Here is a 21,050-nt window from a genome sequence, read left to right on the forward strand (position 1 = left end):
CCACTCAGAAAGGCAAAAATGCAGTCATGGCCTCAACTTTAGCTGGGTTCCACACACACGCCCTTGGGTTCAGGTTCTTCACATGTACCTCATAGTGCTCTATTCATGGCTCTTTGCGTCTGGGAAAGGATTGGGTCAAATCGGCCGAAGTGACCATTTCGCTCAAAAATCCCTGGGTAAACCTCTGTGAGATTTTTGGGTCATTTTTGGCCACTGGTTCCGATTGACCCACTATCTCACCCACCGATCGAGGGCCACAATGCCTCCTGCGCGACATCAATTGGAGGCCACTCAGCCTAAAGGTACAGGCGTTAGAGTCAGAAAGGCAAAAATGCAGCCACGGCCTCAACTTTGGCTGGGTTCCACACACACGCCCTTGGGTTCAGGTTCTTCGCATGTACCTCACAGTGCTCTGTTCATGGCTCTCTGCATCTGGGGAAGGATTGGGTCAAATCGGCCAAAGTGACCATTTCGCTCAAAAATCTGTGAGATTTTTGGGTCATTTTTGGCCACTGGCTCCGATTGCCCACTATCTCCCCCACCGATCGAGGGCCACAATGCCTCCTGCGCGACATCAATTGAAGGCAACTCAGCCTAAAGGTACAGGCGTTAGAGTCAGAAAGACAAAACAGCAGCCACGGCATAAACTTTGGTTGGGTTACACACACACGCACTTGGGTTCAGGTTCACGGCGAGTAAATCTGAGCAGGTGACCAAAATGACCCAATATCCAAAAAATCTCAAAGGAGAAACCATACGAATTTTGCCCAAAATCCGGGGGTGACCGATTTGGTCCAAACTTGCCTCACAGGTAGAGAGTCGGACAAAGTACAAAGCAAGGTAGACATGAACAGCCTTAGCCAAAGGGCGTGGCGGTGGCACCTCTCCAAACTTGGGCCTTTTCACCCAGTATTCACTTATGGGCCTGTGGCACCTATACCGTATCCCTCAAAGGTGTCAAATTGGACTCCACGGCAGCCCTGGACGCCCTTGACCTGTGGCTGATATGGCGGGTAAATCGGAGCAGGTGACCAAAGTGACCTAAAATCCAAAAAATCTCAAAGGAGAAAACCATATGAATTTTGCCCAAAATCCGAAAGTGACCGATTTGGTCCAAACTTGCCTTATAGGTAGAGAGTCGGACAAAGTACAAAGCAAGGTAGACATGAACAGCCTTAGCCCAAGGGTGTGGCGGTGGCACCTCTCCAAACCTGGGCCTTTTTCACTCAGTATTCACTTTTGGGCCTGTGGCACCCATACGGTATCCCTGAGTGGTGTCAAATTGGACTCAACGGCAGCCCTGGACGCCCTCGACCTGAGGTTGATATGGCGGGTAAATCGGAGCAGGTGACCAAAATGACCCAAAATCCAAATGATCTCATAGGAGAAACCATATGAATTTTGCCCAAAATCCTAAGGTGACTGATTTGGTCCAAGCTTGCCTCACAGGTACAGATTCGGACAAAGTACAAAGGAAGGTAGACATGAACCGCCTTAGCCCAAGGGCGTGGCGGTGGCACTCCTCTATATTTGGACCTTTTCACCCAGTATTCACTTATGGGCTTGTGGCACCCATACCGTATCCCTGAGTGGTGTCAAATTGGACTCCACGGCAGCCCTGGACGCCCTCGAACTGTGGGTGATATGGCGGGTAAATCGGAGCAGGTAACCACAATCACCCAAAATCCAAAAAATTCTCAAAAGAGAGACCATATAAATTTTGCCCAAAATCCGAAGGTGACCGATTTGGTCCAAACTTGCCTCACAGGTAGAGAGTTGGACAAATACAAAGCAAGGTAGACATGAACAGCCTTAGCCCAAGGGCGTGGTGGTGGCACCCCTCCAAACTTGGGCCTTTTCACACAGTATTTACTTCTGGGCCTGTGGCACCCATACCGTATCCCTGAGTGATGTCAAATTAGACTCCACGGCAGCCCTGGACGCCCTCGACCTGTGGGTGATATGGCGGGTAAATCGGAGCACGTGACCAATATGACATAAAATCCAAAAAATCTCAAAGGAAAAACCATATGCATTTTGCCAAAAATCCGAGGGTGACCGATTGGGTCCAAACTTGCCTCACAGGTAGAGAGTCGGACAAAGTACAAAGCAAGGTGGACATGAACAGCCTTAGTCCAAGGGTGTGGTGGTAGCATCCCTACAAACATGGGCCTTTTCACCCAGTAATCACTTTTGGGCCTGTGGCACCCATACCGTATCCTTGAGTGGTGTCAAATTGGACTCCAAGGCAGCCCTGGACGTCCTCGACCTGTGGGTGATATGGCGGGGCAGGTGACCAAAATGACCCATAATCCAAAAAATCTCAAAGGAGAAACCATATGAACAGCCTTAGACCAAGGGCGTGGCGGTGGCACCCATCCAAACATGGGCCTTTTCACCCAGTATTCACTTTTGGGCCTGTGGCACCCATACCGTATCCCTGAGTGGTGTCAAGGCAGTCCTGGACGCCCTCGACCTGTGGGTGATATGGCGGGTAAATCGGAGCAGGTGACTAAAATGACCCAAAATCCAAAAAATCTCAAAGAAGAAACCATGTCAATTTTGCCCAAAATCCGAAGGTGACCGATTTGGTCCAAACTTGCCTCACAGGTAGAGAGTCGGACAAAGTACAAAGCAAGGTAGACATTAACAGCCTTAGCCTAGGGGCGTGGCGGTGGCACCCCTCCAAACTTAGGCCTTTTCACCCAGTATTCACTTCTGTGCCTGTGGCACCCATACCGTATCCCTGAGTGGTGTCAAATTGGACTCCACGGCAGCCCTGGAAGCCCTTGGCCTGTAGGTGATACGGCGGATAAATCGGAGCAGGTGAACAAAATGACCCAATATCCAAAAAATCTCAAAGGAGAAACCATATGAGTTTTGCCCAAAATCCGAAGGTGACCGATTTGGTTTAAACTTGCCTCACAGGTAGAGAGTCAGACAAAGTACAAAGCAAGGTAGATATGAATAGCCTTAGCCAAAGGGCGTGGCGGTGGCACCCCTCCAAACTTGCGCCTTGTCACCCAGTATTCACTTTTGGGCCTGTTGCACCCATACCGTATCCCTGAGTGGTGTCAAATTGGACTCCACTGCAGCCCTGGACGCCCTCGACCTGTGGGTGATATGGCGGGGCAGGTGACCAAAATGACCCATAATCCAAAAAATCTCAAAGGAGAAACCATATGAACAGCCTTAGACCAAGGGCGTGGCGGTGGCACCCATCCAAACATGGGCCTTTTCACCCAGTATTCACTTTTGGGCCTGTGGCACCCATACCGTATCCCTGAGTGGTGTCAAGGCAGTCCTGGACGCCCTCGACCTGTGGGTGATATGGCGGGTAAATCGGAGCAGGTGACTAAAATGACCCAAAATCCAAAAAATCTCAAAGAAGAAACCATATGAATTTTGCCCAAAATCCGAATGTGACCGATTTGGTCCAAACTTACCTCACAGGTAGAGAGTCAGGTAAATTACAAAGTGAGGTAGACATGAACAGCCTTAGCCCAATGGCGTGGCGGTGGCATCCCTCCAAACTTAGACCTTTTCACCCAGTAATCACTTATGGGCCTGTGGCACCCATACCGTATCCCTGAGTGGTGTTCAATTGGACTCCACAGCAGCCCTGGGCGCCCTCGACTTGAGGGTGATATGGCGGGTAAATCGGGGCAGGTGACCATAATGACCCAAAATCCAAAAAATCTCAAAGGAGAAACCATATGAATTTTGCCCAAAATCCTAAGGTAACTGATTTGGTCCAAACTTACCTCACAGGTAGAGAGTCGGGCAAAGTACAAAGCAAGGTAGACATGGACAGCCTTAGCCAAAGGGCGTGGCGGTGGCACCTTTCCAAACTTTGGCCTTTTCACCCAATATTCACCTATGGCCTGTGGCACCCATACCGTATCCCTGAGTGGTGTCAAATTGGACTCCACGGCAGCCCTGGACGCCCTCGACCTGTGGGTGATATGGCGGGTAAATCGGAGGAGGTGACCAACATGACCCAAAAACCAAAAAATCTCAAAGGAGAAACCATATGAATTTTGTCCAAAATCCTAAGGTGACCGATTTGGTCCAAACTTGCCTCACAGGTAGAGAGTCGGACAAAGTACAAAGCAAGGTAGACATGAACAGCCTTAGACCAAGGGCGTGGCAGTGGCACCACTCCAAACTTGGGCCTTTTCACCTAGTATTCACTTTTGGACCTGTGGCACCCATACTGTATCCCTGAGTGTTGTCAAATTGGACTCCACGGCAGCCGTGGACGCCCTCGACCTATGGGTGATATGGCGGGTAAATCAGAGCAGGTGACCAAAATGACCCAAAATCCAAAAGATCTCATAGAAGAAACCATATGAATTTTGACCAAAATAAGAAGGTGACCGATTTGGTCCAAGGTTGCCTAACAGGTAGAGATTCGGACAAAGGACAAAGCAAGGTAGACATGAATAGCCTTACCCCAAGGGCGTGGCGATGGCACCCCTCCATATTTGGGCCTTTTCACAGAGTATTCACTTTTTGGCTTGTGGCACCCATCCCGTATCCCTGAGTGGTGTCAAATTGGACTCCACGGCAGTCCTGGACGCCCTCGACCTGTGGGTGATATGACCATAGCGCTGACACCTGAAACAACGGAGAGGATCAGGGATGTACGTTCGTACATCATACCTGCCATACCAACCCAGGTCAATCTTACTATAATGTTCGCCTTTGATCGTTATTAGAACCTGGCGTGTCGGCGTCTTGTCCCAACGACGCATCCTCGTGGCCGCGATTACCTGACTGTGGTCCTCGATGGCCTCAGTCATGTAGGAGGTCGGGTAATCGTGTACCTCGTGTCGATGCTGCCGGTCTTCCGGGTTAAGACGCTCCAGGTTCACCGGCTTCCCATCGAGCGACTTGATCCCGTCCAGCTCCTCAACGTGTTCGTATGTGCTTGGTAACAATAGCACGTTACCATCGCCGAGGGGCCGGAGGGACAAAAGCTTGCCACGGAGAGGGCCCTTTTCCAGAGCTCGCACCACCTCAAAAGCAGTGTCATACCCCGCCGAGGGTACGACCTTGAAGGTGGGGAGCTTGCCACCCTTTGCACTCACTAGGGCCATCACGATAGCAGCTTCATCATCCGATGGAGCCGCCGAACCTGGAGCGCAACGACGCTTCTTCGACACGCCAGTCAAAGAGTCAGTGGCCGCCATGGCGGCACTGATAACAAGAAAAATCTAACAGAAATCACAACAAATTTTTGAAAAAAACAAACTCGGAAATCTAAGGGGGCGGCGGGGGAGCGCGGGCGTTAACTAATGCGTTGGTGCTAAGTCGAAACCTGTCTACCTCGCAAGCAGTCAAACAATGCGTGGCCCGGTTGCACTAGAGCGTGCGAGACCGGGCAATGCTTCGTGACAGGGTTCCCCCCTCTCCCGCCATAAAGGCAATTTTAACAAACCACACGGGCTATGCCAATCGTGCAGGGAGAGTTATGTGGGGGCATAATCCTGCCAGAGCGAGATTCCTCTATGAAGGGGGAATTAACTCGGATAGCAGTACTTTCACAAATCAAAACGGCAGCACGACAAACAGAGCTAGTGACTAGAGTATTTGCGGCTGAAATCGACGAGATCGACGTGGTGAAAAATCGGAGCGAGGGTGTCCTCTTCATCCAGAATCTATCTTATCTCTGCGAAGCAGGCAGGCCGGCGGTGACTCAGCAGGCAGGCCGGCGGTGACTCAGCAGGCAGGCCGACGGTGACTCAGCAGGCAGGGCGGTTCTGTAATAAGGGGTCACTCTAGGCTACAGGGTCAGGAATGAGCTCTGTTTAGGTTGGAGCGGTTTATGATGGGCCAATGGACCTGATACAAAACAGTAACAGGACTTTCCGTCAGATTTGGGGAATACTCTCTTAGGGGTATAGAAGACAGTTGTGACCCATCGCTTCACTCCTTTAAGACGCTAAAGACCACCGGGACTACGGTCGAGCTTACGTTTAATGTCATCATTCATGTTCGTTTCCAAATGGCAGTGACCCATCGCTTCAGTATTTTAACATACTAAGGTGCTTTGACCACCAGGGTAGTGACCCATCGCTTCAGTATTTTAACATACTAAGGTGCTTTGACCACCAGGACTGTGGAGGAGGTTACGTTCTATATCATGAATGAGGTTCGTTTTGAACAAAGTCACGGTCAGCCACCGCTTCACAACTTTAACATGCTAAAGTGTTTTCACCACCAGGACTGTGGTAGCTTACGTTCTATATCATAAATCAGGTTCATTTTGAACCAAGTCACGGTGACCCATTATCTCAGTACTTTAACATCGTAAAGTGCTTTGACCACAAGTGGTGGAGCTTACATTCTGTATCATAAATCAGGTTCATTTTGAACTAAGTCACGCGGAACCATCAACTCACTACTTTAAAATTCTAAAATGTTTTGACCACCAGGACTGTCGTGGAGCTTGCGTTCTATATCATAAATCAGGTTTATTTTAAACAAAGTCACGATGACCCATGGCCTCACTACTTTAACGTCGCAAAGTGTTTTCACCAGCAGAACTGCGGTCACCGCGACTTAGTCCTAAATGAACCTGATTTATGATATAGAATGTAAGTTCCACGTTAGTCTTGGTGGGCAAAGCACTTTAGCATGTTAAAGTAATGAGGCGATGGGCCACCGTGACTTAGTTCAAAATTAACCTGAATTATGATATAGAACGAAACCTCCACCACAGGCTTGGTTGGCAAAACACTTTAGTATGTTAAAGTACTGAGGCGATGGATCACTATTACTTAGTTCAAAATGAACATGGTTTATGATATGGACTTGGAGACCATTGAGCCCAAAGGCAGTGCCGCTAGAAACAGAAGGCAAAAATGCAGCTACAGCTTCAATTTTGGCTGTGTCCCACACGCACGCTCTTGGGTTCAGGTTCCTCATATGAACAGTGCTCTGTTCATGGCTTTCTGCATCTGGGGAAGGATTGGGTCAAATCGGCCCAAGTGACCATTTCGCTCAAAAATCCATAGGTAAACCTCTGAGATTTTTGGGTCACTTTTGGCCACTGGTTCCGATTGACCCACTATCTCACCCACCGATCGAGGGCCAAAATGCCTCCTGCACGACATCAATTGGAGGCCACTCAGCCCTGCAGTGCAATGGCCCAGCAGTCAGGCACACGGTACCCCTGTCAGGGGCATAAACGTCAATAGGGCGAAGTTTGGAGGGCTCTCACCGCCACACCCTTGGTCTCAGGATTCTGCTGTCTACGGTGATGTGCACCCTATCCCACACTCTGTACTTGTGGCGCAGGTTTGGACCAAATCGCTGACCTTCTGATTTCCCCCCAAATTCCATGGCCTTTGAGATTTTCTGGATTTTGTGTCATTTTGGTCACCTCCACCGATTTACCCGCTATGACACCCACAGGTCCGGGGCGGCCTGGGATGCCCTGCAGTGCAATGGCACACCAGTCAGGCACACGGTATTCCAAAGGTGACCGATTTGGTCCAAACTTGCCTCACAGGTACAGAGTTGGACAAAGTACAAAGGAAGTTAGACATAAACAGCCTTAGCCCAAGGGCGTGGCGGTGGCACCCATCCAAACTTGGGCTTTTTCACCCAGTATTCACTTTTGGGCCTGTGGCACCCATGCCGTATCCCTTAGTGGTGTCAAATTGGACTCCACGGCAGACGTAGACGCCCTCGACCTGTGGGTGATGTGGCGGATAAATCTGAGCAGGTGACCACAATGAGCAAAAATAAAAAAAATCTCAAAGGAGAAACCACACGAATTTTGCCCAAAATCCGAAGGTGACCGATTTGGTCCAAACTTGCCTCACAGGTAAAGAGTCGGATAAAGTGCAAAGGAAGGTAGGTATGAACAGCCTTAGCCAAAGGGCGTGGCGGTGGCACTCCTCCAAACTTGGGCCTTTTCACCCAGTATTCACTTTTGGGCCTGTGGCACCCTTACCGTATCCCTGAGTGGTGTCAAATTGGACTCCACGGCACCCGTGGACGCCCTCAACCTGTGGGTGATATGGCGGGTAAATCTGAGCAGGTGACCAATATGATCCAAAATCCAAAATCCATACGATTTGGTCCAAGCTTGCCTCACAGGTAGAGAGATGGACAAAGTACAAAGCAAGGTAGACATGAACAGGCTTAGCCCAAGAGCGTGGCGGTGGCACCCCTCCAATCTTGGGCCTTTTCACCCAGTATTCACTTCTGGGCCTGTGGCAGCCATACCGTATCCCTGAGTGGTGTCAAATTGGAATCCACGGTAGCCGATGACGCCCTCGACCTATGGGTGATATGGCGGGTAAATCTAAGCAGGTGACCATTATGACAAAAAATCCAAAAAATCTCAAAGGAGAAACCATACGAATTTTGCCCAAAATCCGGAGATAACCGATTTGGTCCAAACTTGCCTCACAGGTAGAGTGTCGGACAAAGTACAAAGGAAGGTAGACATGAACAGCCTTAGGCCAAGGGCGTGGCAGTGGCACCCCTCCAAACTTGGGCCTTTTCACCCAGTATTCACTTATGAGCCTGTAGCACCCATACCGTATCCCTCAGTGGTGTCAAATTGGACTACACGGAATCCCTGGACGCCCTCGGCCTGTGGGTGATATGGCGGGTAAATCGGAGCAGGTGACCATAATGACCCAAAATCCAAAAAATCTCTAAGGAGAAACCATACGAATTTTGCCCAAAAACCGAAGGTGACCGATTTGGTCCAAACTTGCCTCACAGGTAGAGAGTCGGACAAACTACAAAGAAAGGTAGACATGAACAGCCTTAGCCTTAGGGCGTGGCGGTGGCATCCCTCTAAACTTGAGCCTTTTCACCCAGCATTCACTTTTGGGCCTGTGGCACCCATACCGTATCCCTGAGTGGTGTCAAATTGGACTCCACGGCACCTGTGGACGCCGTCGACCTGTGGGTGATATGGTGGGTAAATCGGAGCAGGTGACCAAAATGACCCAAAATAAAAAAAAATTCAAAGGAGAAACCATACGAATTTTGCCCAAAATCCAAAGGTGACCGATTTGGTTCAAACTTGCCTCACAGGTAGAGAGTCGGACAAAGTACAAAGGAAGGTAGACATGAACAGCCATAGCCCAAGGGCGTGTCGGTGGCACCCATCAAAACTTGGACCTTTTCACCCAGTATTCACTTTTCGGCCTGTGACACCCATACCGTATCCTTGAGTGGTCTCAAAATGGACTCCACGGCACCCGTGGACGCCCTCGACCTGTGGGTCATATGGCGGGTAAATGTGAGCAGGTGACGAAAATGACCCAAAATCCAAAAAATCTCAAATGAGAAACCATACCAATTTTGCCCAAAACCCGAAGGTGACCGATTTGGTCCAAAGTTACCTCACCGGTAGAGAGTCGGATAGAGTACAAAGAAAGGTACATGAACAGCCTTAGCCTAGGGGCGTGTCGGTGGCACCCCTCTAAACTTGGGCCTTTTCACCCAGCATTCACTTTTCGGCCTGTGGCACCCATACCGTATCCCTGAGTGGTGTCAAATTGGACGCCCTCGACCGGTGCTTGATATGGCGGGTAAATCTGAGCAGGTGACCACAATGACCCTAAATCCAAAAAATCTCAAAGGAGAAACCATACGAAGTTTGCCCAAAATCCGAAGGTGACCAATTTGGTCCAAACTTGCCTCAGATTGGTAGAGAGTCGGGCAAAGTACAAAGAAAGTTATACATAAACAGCCTTAGCCGAAGGGCGTGGCGGTGGCACCCTCCAAACTTGGGCTTATTCACCCAGCATTAAATTTTGGGCCTGTGGCACCCATACCGTATCCATGAGTGGTGTCAAATAGGACTCCACGGCACCCGTGGACGCCCTCGACCTGTGCGTGATATGGCAGGTAAATCTGAGCATGTGACCAAAATGACCCAAAATCCAGAAAATCTCAAAGGAGAAAAAACCATACGAATTTTGCCCAAAATCCGAAGGTGACCGATTTGGTTCAAACTTGCCTCACAGGTAGAGAGTCGGACAAAGTACAAAGGAAGGTAGACATAAACAGCCTTAGCCGAAGGGCGTGGCGGTGGCACCCCTCCAAACTTGGGCTTATTCACCCAGTATTCACTTTTCGGCCTGTGGCACCCATACCGTATCCCTGAGTGGTGTCAAACTGGACTCCACGACACCCGTGGACGCCCTCGACCTGTGGGTCATATGGCGGGTAAATCTGAGTATGTGACCATAATGACCCAAAATCCAATAATCTCAAAGGAGACCATACGAATTTTGCCTAAAATCCGAAGGTGACCGATTGGGTCCTAACTTGCCTCACAGGTAGAGAGTCGGATAAAGTACAAAGAAAGGTAGACATGAACAGCCTTAGCCCAAGGGCGTGGCGGGGGCACCCCTCTAAACTTGGGTCTTTTCACCCAGTATTCACTTATGGGCCTGTGGCACCCATACCATATCCCTGAGTGGTCTCAAATTGGACTCTACGGCAGCCGTGGACGCCCTCGACCTGTCGGTGATATGGCGGATAAATCTGAGCAGGTGACCAAAATGACCCATAATCCAAAAAATCTCAAAGGACAAACCATACGAATTTTGACCAAAATCCGAAGGTGACTGATTTGGTCCAAACTTGCCTCACAGATAGTAAGTTGGACAAAGTAAAAAGGAAGGTAGACATGAACAGCATTAGCCCAAGGGTGTGGCGGTGGCACCCCTCCAAACTTGGGCCTTTTCACCCAGTATTCACTTTTGGGCCTGTGGCACCCATACCGTATCCATGAGTGGTGTTAAATTGGACTCCACGGCACCCGTGGACGCCCTCGATCTGTGGGTGATATGGCGGGTAAATCTGAGCAGTTGACCACAATGACCCAAAATCCAAAAAATCTCAAGGAATTTTGCCCAAAATCCGAAGGTGACCGATTTGGTCCAAACTTGCCTCACAGGTAGAGAGTCGAACAAATTAAAAAGTAAGTTAGACATGAACAGCCTTAGCTCAAGGGCGTGGCGGTGGCATCCATCCTAACTTGGGCCTTTTCACCCAGTATTCACTTTTGGGCCTGTGGCACCCATACCGTATCCCTGAGTGGTCTCAAATTGGAGTCCACGGCAGCACTGGACGCCCTCGACCTGTGGGTCATATGGCGGGTAAATCGGAGCAGGTGACTACAATGACCCAAAATCCAAAAAATCTCAAAGGAGAAAAACCATACTAATTTTGCCCAAAATCCGAAGGTGACCGATTTGGGCCAAACTTGCCTCACAGGTGAAGAGTCGGACAAAGTACAAAGGAAGGTAGGTATGAACAGCCTCAGCCCAAGGGCGTGTCGGTGGCATCCCCTCCAAACTTGGGCCTTTTCACCCAGTATTCACTTTTGGGCCTGTGGCACCCATACCGTATCCCTGAGTGGTGTCAAATTGGACTCCACGGCACCCGTGGACGCCCTCGACCTGTGGGTCATATGGTGGGTAAATCTGAGCAGGTGACCAAAATGACCCAAAATCCAGAAAATCTCAAAGGAGAAACCATACGAATTTTGCCCAAAATCCGAAGGTGACCGATTTGGTCCAAACTTGCCTCACAGGTAGAGAGTCGGACAAAGTACAAACGAAGGTAGACATGAACAGCCTTAGCCCAAGGGCGTGGCATTGGCACCCCTCCAAACTTGGGCCTTTTCACCCAGTATTCACTTTTGGGCCTGTGGCACCCATACCGTATCCCTGAGTGGTGTCAAATTGGACTCCACGGCACCCGTGGACGCCCTCGACCTGTGGGTCATATGGTGGGTAAATCTGAGCAGGTGACCAAAATGACCCAAAATAAAAAAAAATCTCAAAGGAGAGAAACCATACGAATTTTGCCCAAAATCCGAAGGTGACCGATTTGGTCCAAACTTGCGATATGGCGAGTGAATGTGTCACTGTGTTCAGCGCCGAAGAGGTACAATCTCTACTTAGTAGAATTGAAGCCTTGGAGGATGCTGTTAAGTGCCTTAAAGAGGAGAATCGAGTTCTCCGCTCGAAGGCCCATAATACGGAAGACAAAATTAGCGATTAGCATGGATGAAATACGGTGAGAGATAAGATGCGGAAAAGTGGAAAAAATTCCTCACCAGCCCCACTGAAATGCAAAAACTCGTTTCAAGTGCTGGCGAATCTGCAGGAAGAAGGAACTAATGAAATCCAAGAGAAGAAGAAAAGGGCGGACGCTGGATCCCTGCCCACAGGTAAGATTTTGGTAGTAGGAGACAGTCAAGCGAGGTATTTAGACAGGGTTTTCTGCGACAAAGATAGGAAACATAGGACGCAGGTGTGTTTCCCTGGCGCGGGCATAGGAGATGTTAGAGATAGGATTGAAGAGTGTCTAGTAGGGAAAGGTAAGGACCCAGTAGTTTGCTTAAGTGCCGGGGGAAATGATATAGGTAAGTTAGGGAGTGAGGAATTATTTGCGCGGTACCGGGATGCGCTAGACAAGATCAGAAATAGGGGAGGTGTTCCTGTAGTATGTGGAATCCTTCCGAGGCGTAGAGTTGGAGGCATGTGGCATTCCAGGGCTATTGCAATGAATTGCAGGCTGGCAAAACATTGTAAGGCCAATGGATGGGCATTTGTCGACAACTGGGACCGCTTTTATGGTAAGAATCACCTATACACAAGGGACGGAGTGCACTTGTCTCCCAGAGGATTTCGGCTCCTTGCTGAATCCCTTGAGCGAGAAGTAGGCATCCTACAGGGTTTTTTCGGGTAGATTATGTGGGAGTAGGGGGGGAAGTATCGGAATATAGTTCAGGCAATAGAAACAACTTAGAGGACTGTGTAAAAAATCACCAGAGCAGGTGGAGGGAAGATAAACTTAAAGTTTACTATACAAATAGCAGGAGCATAATTAACCAAATTGATTTGCTGCGAGGTAAAGCATGCGTAGAAAATTTCGATATTATAGCTATTACTGAATCCTGGATCAACATGGCTGATAAACATTTCCTTACGGAAATCGAAATAGAAGGATATAAGTTATTTCATAAGGATAGGGTCGGCAGGAATGGGGGAGGTGTAGCACTTTTCGTTAAAAATACATTAAACTGTATTATCAACAATTCGATTAAGGAAGAGGACTGTACGGAATCTATTTGGGTAGAGATGATAGGCAAGAATAAGAAAGTTATTATTGGCGTCTTGTATAGACCTCCTAACCTCAGCACTGAGTAGACTGATTCCCTGATTCATGAAATTCACAGAGCGTCCCAGTACAAAAACGTTGTAATCATGGGAGATTTTAACTATAGAAACATTGACTGGGAAACTTTAATAGATCATGAAGCGAAGAAATTCCTAGATGTGGTGCAGGATAATTTCCTAAAACAAATGATTACCGATCCTACGAGGGGACAAAATACCCTGGACTTAATTCTAACAAATAATGAGCACCAAATTAGCAGCGTAATAGTGGGAGATAGTCTAGGCTTTAGCGATCATCAAGAAATAAGATTTAATGTTATTTGGGAAAAAATAAAAAGTACGAATAACGTTCAAGTACCAGACTTCAGGAAAGCAAACTTTGACAATATAAAAACCTATTTGAAATTGAATACGAAAAGCCAGGCGGACGTTTCAGACATTCTTGATTCTCGTTGCGGGGCTGGTAGTCAGGTGTGGGTCATGGAGGCTAATATGCATACCTTAGGTCAGGTCTGGGTCAAGGAGGGTAATACGCATACCTTAGGTCAGGTCAATTGGGGGCGAGGGCCCAACAGTCAGGTCAGTAATTTAAATGAAATGTATAACAATCTAACTGATCTAATTATTAATGCACAAAATACATTTATCCCCCTAAAGTCAATACGGAAAAATAGTAATACTCCCAAATGGATGACGGACAGATTGAAACATGAGATCGGAATGAAAAGAGGACTTTACGTAAAAATGAAAAACGGGGAATCACACCTTAGATTAAGATATAACGAAATGGCAAAGCTGGTTAAAAGGAATACACGTTCAGCGAAACGTAATTATGAAATCAAGGTTGCCAATCAAGCAAAATCCAACCCAAAGGGTTTCTTTCACCTCTATAGAACAAAAAATAAAGAAAGAATAGGACCAATTAAAAACGATGAAAATGTCATGATTGAATCGGAAGAAAAAATGAGTGAGTTTAACAATTATTTTCTATCGGTGTTTACTAATGAGAGGTTAGATAAAGTACCTGCTTGCGATCCGATTTTCAGAGGGGATGAAGAAAGTAGTCTAACTAATATCAGCATTAGTAAAGAAGTAGTCAAGCAGATTGACAGACTTAAAGCTACAAAATCTCCGGGTCCAGACGAAATTTTTCCAAGAATGCTTAAAGAGTGTAAATTTGAAATCTGCGACCAGTTAACTGAAATATTCAATAAATCGGTAGACACTGGTTCTGTTCCAACTGCTTGGAGGCAGGCAAACGTTGTTCCTGTTTTTAAGAAGGGAGATAGATCGTCTATATGCAACTACAGGCCAATCAGTTTGACATCGGTTATAGGAAAAATGCTTGAATCAATAATAGTAAATAGACTCAGAGAACACATTGAAGGGCATAATTTAATTCGTGTTTCACAGCATGGTTTCTCCAAGGGTAAGTCATGCGTGACTAATCTTCTATCCTTTTACACTAAGGTATATAAGGCGTCAGACAACAATGAAAATTACACCAGAGACTACTAAATAAAATCAAAGCCCATGGCATAGGAGGAAAAGTGTTAGAATGGATTAGAGCTTGGATTAGTAACAGAAAACAGCGGGTCACCATAAATGGAATAAAATCTAGGTGGGGCAATGTTACTAGCGGGGTCCCCCAGGGCTCGGTTTTGGGTCCCTTGTTGTTCATTATGTATATAAACGACTTAGACGAAGGGTTACATAGTGATGTTAGTAAGTTTGCGGACGACACTATAATAGGACGCCTAATTAGGTCAGGAGAAGACGCCCAGATTCTGCAGGATGACCTTAATAAGCTGTTAACATGGTCGGTGAAATGGCAAATGAACTTCAATATCTCTAGGTGTAGCGTGTTAAACGTAGGGCTACACAACCCCGAAAATAGATACAACTTAGATAACACGTTTTTAGAAAAATCTGAGTGCGAGAGGGACTTGGGAGTTCTGGTGAGTCCGGACCTTAAAACCAGGCAGCAGTGTATTAGCGCCAGAAATAAAGCTAACAGAGCATTAGGCTTCATTGCTAGGACGGTAACAAATAGAATTGCAGAGGTAATTATTAAACTCTATCTAGCGATAGTTAGACCCATCCTTGATTATGCGGTACAGTTTTGGTCTCCGTCCTACAGAATGGACTTAAATTCACTAGAATCAGTACAGAGAAGAATGACCAAAATGATACAAGGACTCGGAAATTTGCCTTACGAAGAGAGGCTTAGGCACCTAAACTTACACTCTCTGGAAAGACGCAGAGTGCGAGGTGATCTAATAGAAGTGTTCAAGTGGATCAAAGGCTATAACAAGGGTGATGCAAACAAGGTCATCATAATAAAACAACAGGGAAGGACTCGCAGTAATGGGTATAAACTGGACAAATTTAGATTTAAGAATGAAATAGGCAAGAATTGGTTTACTAATAGGGTGGTCGATGAATGAAATAAACTTAGTAACCATGTAGTAAGCGCTGAAACTATCAGTTCTTTTAAAAAACGATTAGACAACTTTATGGATGGGGATGACAGGTGGTGATGGATACGGAGCTGCCTAGTGTAGGCCTTATGGTCTTTTGCAGTCTCCTTTATTTCTTATGTTCTTATGTTCACCGGTAGAGAGTCGGACAAAGTACAAAGGAAGGTAGACATCAACCGCCTTAGCCGAAAGGCGTGGCGGTGGCACCCCTCCAAACTTCGGCCTTTTCACCCAGTATTTACTTCTGGGCCTGTGGTACCCTTACCGTATCCCTGAGTGGTGTCAAACTGGACTCCACGGCACCCGTGGACGCCCTCGACCTGTGGGTGATATGGCGGATAAATCTGAGCAGGTGACCAAAATGACCCAAAATCCAGAAAATCTCAAACGAGAAACTATACAAAATTTGCACAAAATCCGAAGGTGACCGATTTGGTCCAAACTTACCTCACAGGTAGAGAGTCGGACAAAGTACAAAGGAAGGTAGACATGAACAGCCTTAGCCCAAGGGCGTGGCGGTGGCACCCCTCCAAACTTCGGCCTTTTCACCCAGCATTCACTTATGGGCCTGTGGCACCCATACCGTATCCCTGAGTGGTGTCAAATTGGACTCCACGGCACCCGTGGACGCCCTCGACCTGTGGGTGATATGGCGGGTAAATGTGAGCAGGTGACCAAAATGACCCAAAATCCAAAAAAATCTCAAAGGAGAAACCATATGAATTTTGCCCAAAATCGGAAGGTGACCGATTTGGTTAAACTTGCCTCACAGGTAGAGAGTCGGACAAGGTACAAAGGAAGGTAGACATCAACAGCCTTAGCCCATGGGCGTGGCGGTGGCACCCCTCCAAACTTGAGACTTTTCACCCAGTATTCACTTTTGGGCCTGTGGCACCCATACCGTATACATGAGTGGTGTCAAATTGGACTCCACGGTAGCCGATAACGCCCTCGACCTGTGGGTAATATAGCGGGTAAATCGAAGCAGGTGACCAATATGACCCAAAATCCAAAATATCTCAAAGGAGAAACCATACGAATTTTGCCCAAAATCCGAAGGTGACCGATTTGGTCCAAACCTGCCTCACAGGTAGAGAGTCGGACAAAGTACAAAGGAAGGTAGACATGGACAGCCTTAGCCCAAGGGCGTGGCGGTGGCACCCCTCCAAACTTGGGCCTTTTCACCCAGTATTCACTTTTAGGCCTGTGGCACCCATACCGTATCCCTGAGTGGTGTCAAATTGGACTCCACGGCACCCGTGGACGCCCTCAATCTGTGGGAGATATGGCGGGTAAATCTGAGCAGGTGACCAATATGACCCAAAATCCAAAAAATCTCAAAGGAGAAACCATATGAATTTTGCCCAAAAACCTAAGGTGACCGATTTGGTCCATACTTGCCTCACAGGTAGAGTCGGACAAAGTACAAAGGAAGGTAGACCTAAAACGCCTTAGCCCAAGGGCGTGGCGGTGGCACCCCTCCAAACTTGGGCCTTTTCACCCAGTATTCACTTATTGGCCTGTGGCACCCATACCGTATCCCTGAGTGGTGCCAAATTGGACTCCACGGCACCCGTGGACGCCCTCGACCTGTGGGTCATATGGCGGGTAAATCTGAGCAGGTGACCAAAATCACCCAAAATCAAAAAAATCTCAAAGGAGAAAAAATACGAATTTTGCCCAAAATCCGAAGGTGACTGATTTGGTCCAAACTTGCCTCATAGGTAGAGAGTCGGACAAAGTACAAAGAAAGGTAGACATGAATAGACTTAACCAAAGGGCGTGACGGTGGCACCCCTCCAAACTTGGGCCTTTTCACCCAGTATTCACTTTTGGGCCTGTGGCACCCATACCGTATCCCTTAGTGGTGTCAAATTGGACTCCACGGTAGCCGTGGACGCCCTCGACCTATGAGTGATATGGCGGGTATATCTGAGCAGGTGACCAAAATGACCCAAAAAATCTCAAAGGAGAAACTATACGAATTTTGCCCAAAACCCGAAGGTGACCGATTTGGTCCAAACTTGCCTCACAGGTAGAGAGTCGGACAAAGTACAAAGCAAGGTAGGCATGAAATGCCTTAGCCCAAAGGCGTAGCGGTGGCACCCCTCCAAACTTCGGCCTTTTCACCCAGTGTTCACTTTTGGGCCTGTGGCACCCATACCGTATCCCTGAGTGGTGCCAAATTGGACTCCACGGCACCCGTGGACGCCCTCGATCTGTGGGTGATATGATAGGTAAATCTGAGCAGGTGACCAAAATGACCCAAAATCCAAAAAATCTCAAAGGAGAAACCATACGAATTTTGCCCAAAATCCGAAGGTGACCGATTTGGTCCAAACTTGCCTCACAGGTAGAGAGTCGGACAAGTACAAAGGAAGGTAGACATCAACAGCCTTAGCCCATAGGCACCCCTCCAAACTTGAGACTTTTCACCCAGTATTCACTTTTGGGCCTGTGGCACCCATACCGTATCCCTGAGTGGTGTCAAATTGGACTCCACGGCACCCGTGGACGCCCTCGACCTGTGGGTCATATGGTGGGTAAATCTGAGCAGGTAACCATAATGACCCAAAATCCAGAAAATCTCAAAGGAGAAACCATATGAATTTTGCCCAAAATCGGAAGGTGACCGATTTGGTTAAACTTGCCTCACAGGTAGAGAGTCGGACAAGTACAAAGGAAGGTAGACATCAACAGCCTTAGCCCATGGGCGTGGCGGTGGCACCCCTCCAAACTTGAGACTTTTCACCCAGTATTCACTTTTGGGCCTGTGGCACCCATACCGTATCCCTGAGTGGTGTCAAATTGGACTCCACGGCACCCGTGGACGCCCTCGACCTGTGGGTGATATGGCGGGTAAATCTGAGCAGGTGACCAAAATGACCCAAAATCCAAAAAATCTCAAAGGAGAAACCATACGAATTTTGCCCAAAATCCGAAGGTGACCGATTTGGTCCAAACTTGCCTCACAGGTAGAGAGTCGGATAAAGTACAAGGGAAGGTAGACATGAACAGCCTTAGCCCAAGGGCGTGTCGGTGGCACCCCTCCAAACTTCGGCCTTTTCACCCAGTATTTACTTCTGGGCCTGTGGTACCCTTACCGTATCCCTGAGTGGTGTCAAATTGGACTCCACGGTAGCCGATGACGCCCTCGACCTGTGGGTAATATGGCGGGTAGATCTGAGCAGGTGACCAATATGACCCAAAATCCGAAGGTGACCGATTTGGTCCAAACTTGCCTCACAGGTAGAGAGTCGGAGAAAGTACAAAGGAAGGTAGACATGAGCAGCCTTAGCCCAAAGGTGTGGCGGTGGCACCCCTCTAAACTTCGGCCTTCTCACCAAGTATTCACTTTTGGGCCTGTGGCACCCATACCGTATCCCTGAGTGGTGTCAAATTGGACTCCACGGCACTCGTTGACACCCTCGACCTGTGGGTGATATGGCGGGTAAATCTGAGTAGGTGACCAAAATCACCCATAATCCAAAAAATCTCAAAGGAGAAACTATGAATTTTGTCCAAAATCCGAAGGTGACCGATTTGGGCCAAACTTGCCTCACAGGTAGAGTGTCGGATAAAGTACACATTTAGACATGAACTGCCTTAGCCGAAGGGCGTGGCGGTGGCACCCCTCCAAACTTGGGCCTTTTCACCCAGTATTCACTTTTGGCCCTGTGGCACCCATACCGTATCACTGAGTGGTGTCAATTTGGACTCCACGGCAGCCCTGAACGCCCTCGACCATTGGGTCATATGGCGGGTAAATCGGGGCAGGTGACAAAAATTACCCATAATCCAAAAAATCTCAAAGGAGAAACTATACGAATTTTGCACAAAATCCGAAGGTGACCGATTTGGTCCAACCTTGCCTCACAGGTACAGAGTCGGACAAAGTACAAAGCAAGGTAGACATGAACAGCCTTAGCCCAAGGGCGTGGCGGTGGCACCCCTCCAAACTTGGGCCTTTTCACCAAGTATTCACTTATGGGCTTGTGGCACCCATACCGTATCCCTGCGTGGTGTCAAATTGAACTCCACGGTAGCCATGGACGCCTTCGACCTGTGGGTGATATTGCGGTAAATCGGAGCAGTTCACCATAATGACCCAAAATCCAAAAAATCTCAAAGGAGAAACCATATGAATTTTGCCCAAAATCCGAAGGTGACCGATTTGGTCCAAACTTGCCTCACAGGTAGAGAGTCGGACAAAGTACAAAGCAAGGTAGACATGAACAGCCTTATACCAACGGCGTAGCGGTGGCATCCCTCCAAACTTGGGCCTTTTCACACAGTAATCACTTTTGGACCTGTGGCACCCATACCGTATCCCTGTGTGGTGTCAAATTGGACTCCATGGCAGCCCTGGACACCCTCGACCTGTGGGTGATATGGCGGGTAAATCGGGGCAGGTGACCATAATGACCCAAAATCCAAACATCTCAAAGGAGAAACCATATTAATTCTGCCCAAAATCCGAGGGTGACCGATTTGGTCCACACCTACCTCACAGGTAGAGAGCCGGACAAAGTACAAAGCAATGTAGACATGAACAGCCTTAGCCCAAGGGCGTGGCGTTGGCACCCCACCAAACCTGGGCCTTTTCACCCAGTATTCACTTTTGGGCCTGTGGCACCCATACCGTATCCCTGAATGATGTTAAATTGGACTCCACGGCAGCCCTGGACGCCCTCGACTTGTGGGTGATATGATGGGTAAATCTGAGCAGGTGACCAAAATGACCCAAAATCCAAAAAAATCTCAAAGGAGAAACCATATGAATTTTGCCCAAAATCCAAAGTTAACTCATTTGGTTCAAACTTGCCTCACAGGTAGAGAGTCGGACAAAGTACAAAGCAAGGTAGACATGAACAGCCTTAGCCAAAGGGTGTGGCGGTGGCACCCCTCCAAACTTGGGCCTTTTCACCCAATATTCACCTATGGGCCTGTGGCACCCATACCGTATCCCTGAGTGGTGTCAAATTGGACTCCACGGCAGCACTGGACGCCCTCGACCTGTGGGTGATATGGCGGGTAAATCGGAGCAGGTGACCACAATGACTCAAAATCCAAAAAATCTCAAAGGAGAAACCATATGAATTTTGCCCAAAACCAGGTGACCGATTTGGTCCAAATCTGCCTCACAGGCAGAGAGTCGGACAAAGTACAAAGAAAGGTAGACATGAACAGTCTTAGACAAAGGGCGTGGCGGTGGCACCCCTCCAAACCTGGGCCGTTTCACCCAGTATTCACTTCTGTGCCTGTGGCACCCATACGGTATCCCTGAGTGGTGTCAAATTAGACTCCACGGCAGCCCTGGAAGCCCTTGGCCTGTAGGTGATACGGCGGATAAATCGGAGCAGGTGACCAAAATTACCCAAACTCCAAAAAATCT

This window comes from Oratosquilla oratoria, chromosome 31, assembly GCF_046742065.1.
Source record: "Oratosquilla oratoria isolate Oo_2021 chromosome 31, ASM4674206v1, whole genome shotgun sequence".
NCBI classification, from domain to species: domain Eukaryota; kingdom Metazoa; phylum Arthropoda; class Malacostraca; order Stomatopoda; family Squillidae; genus Oratosquilla; species Oratosquilla oratoria.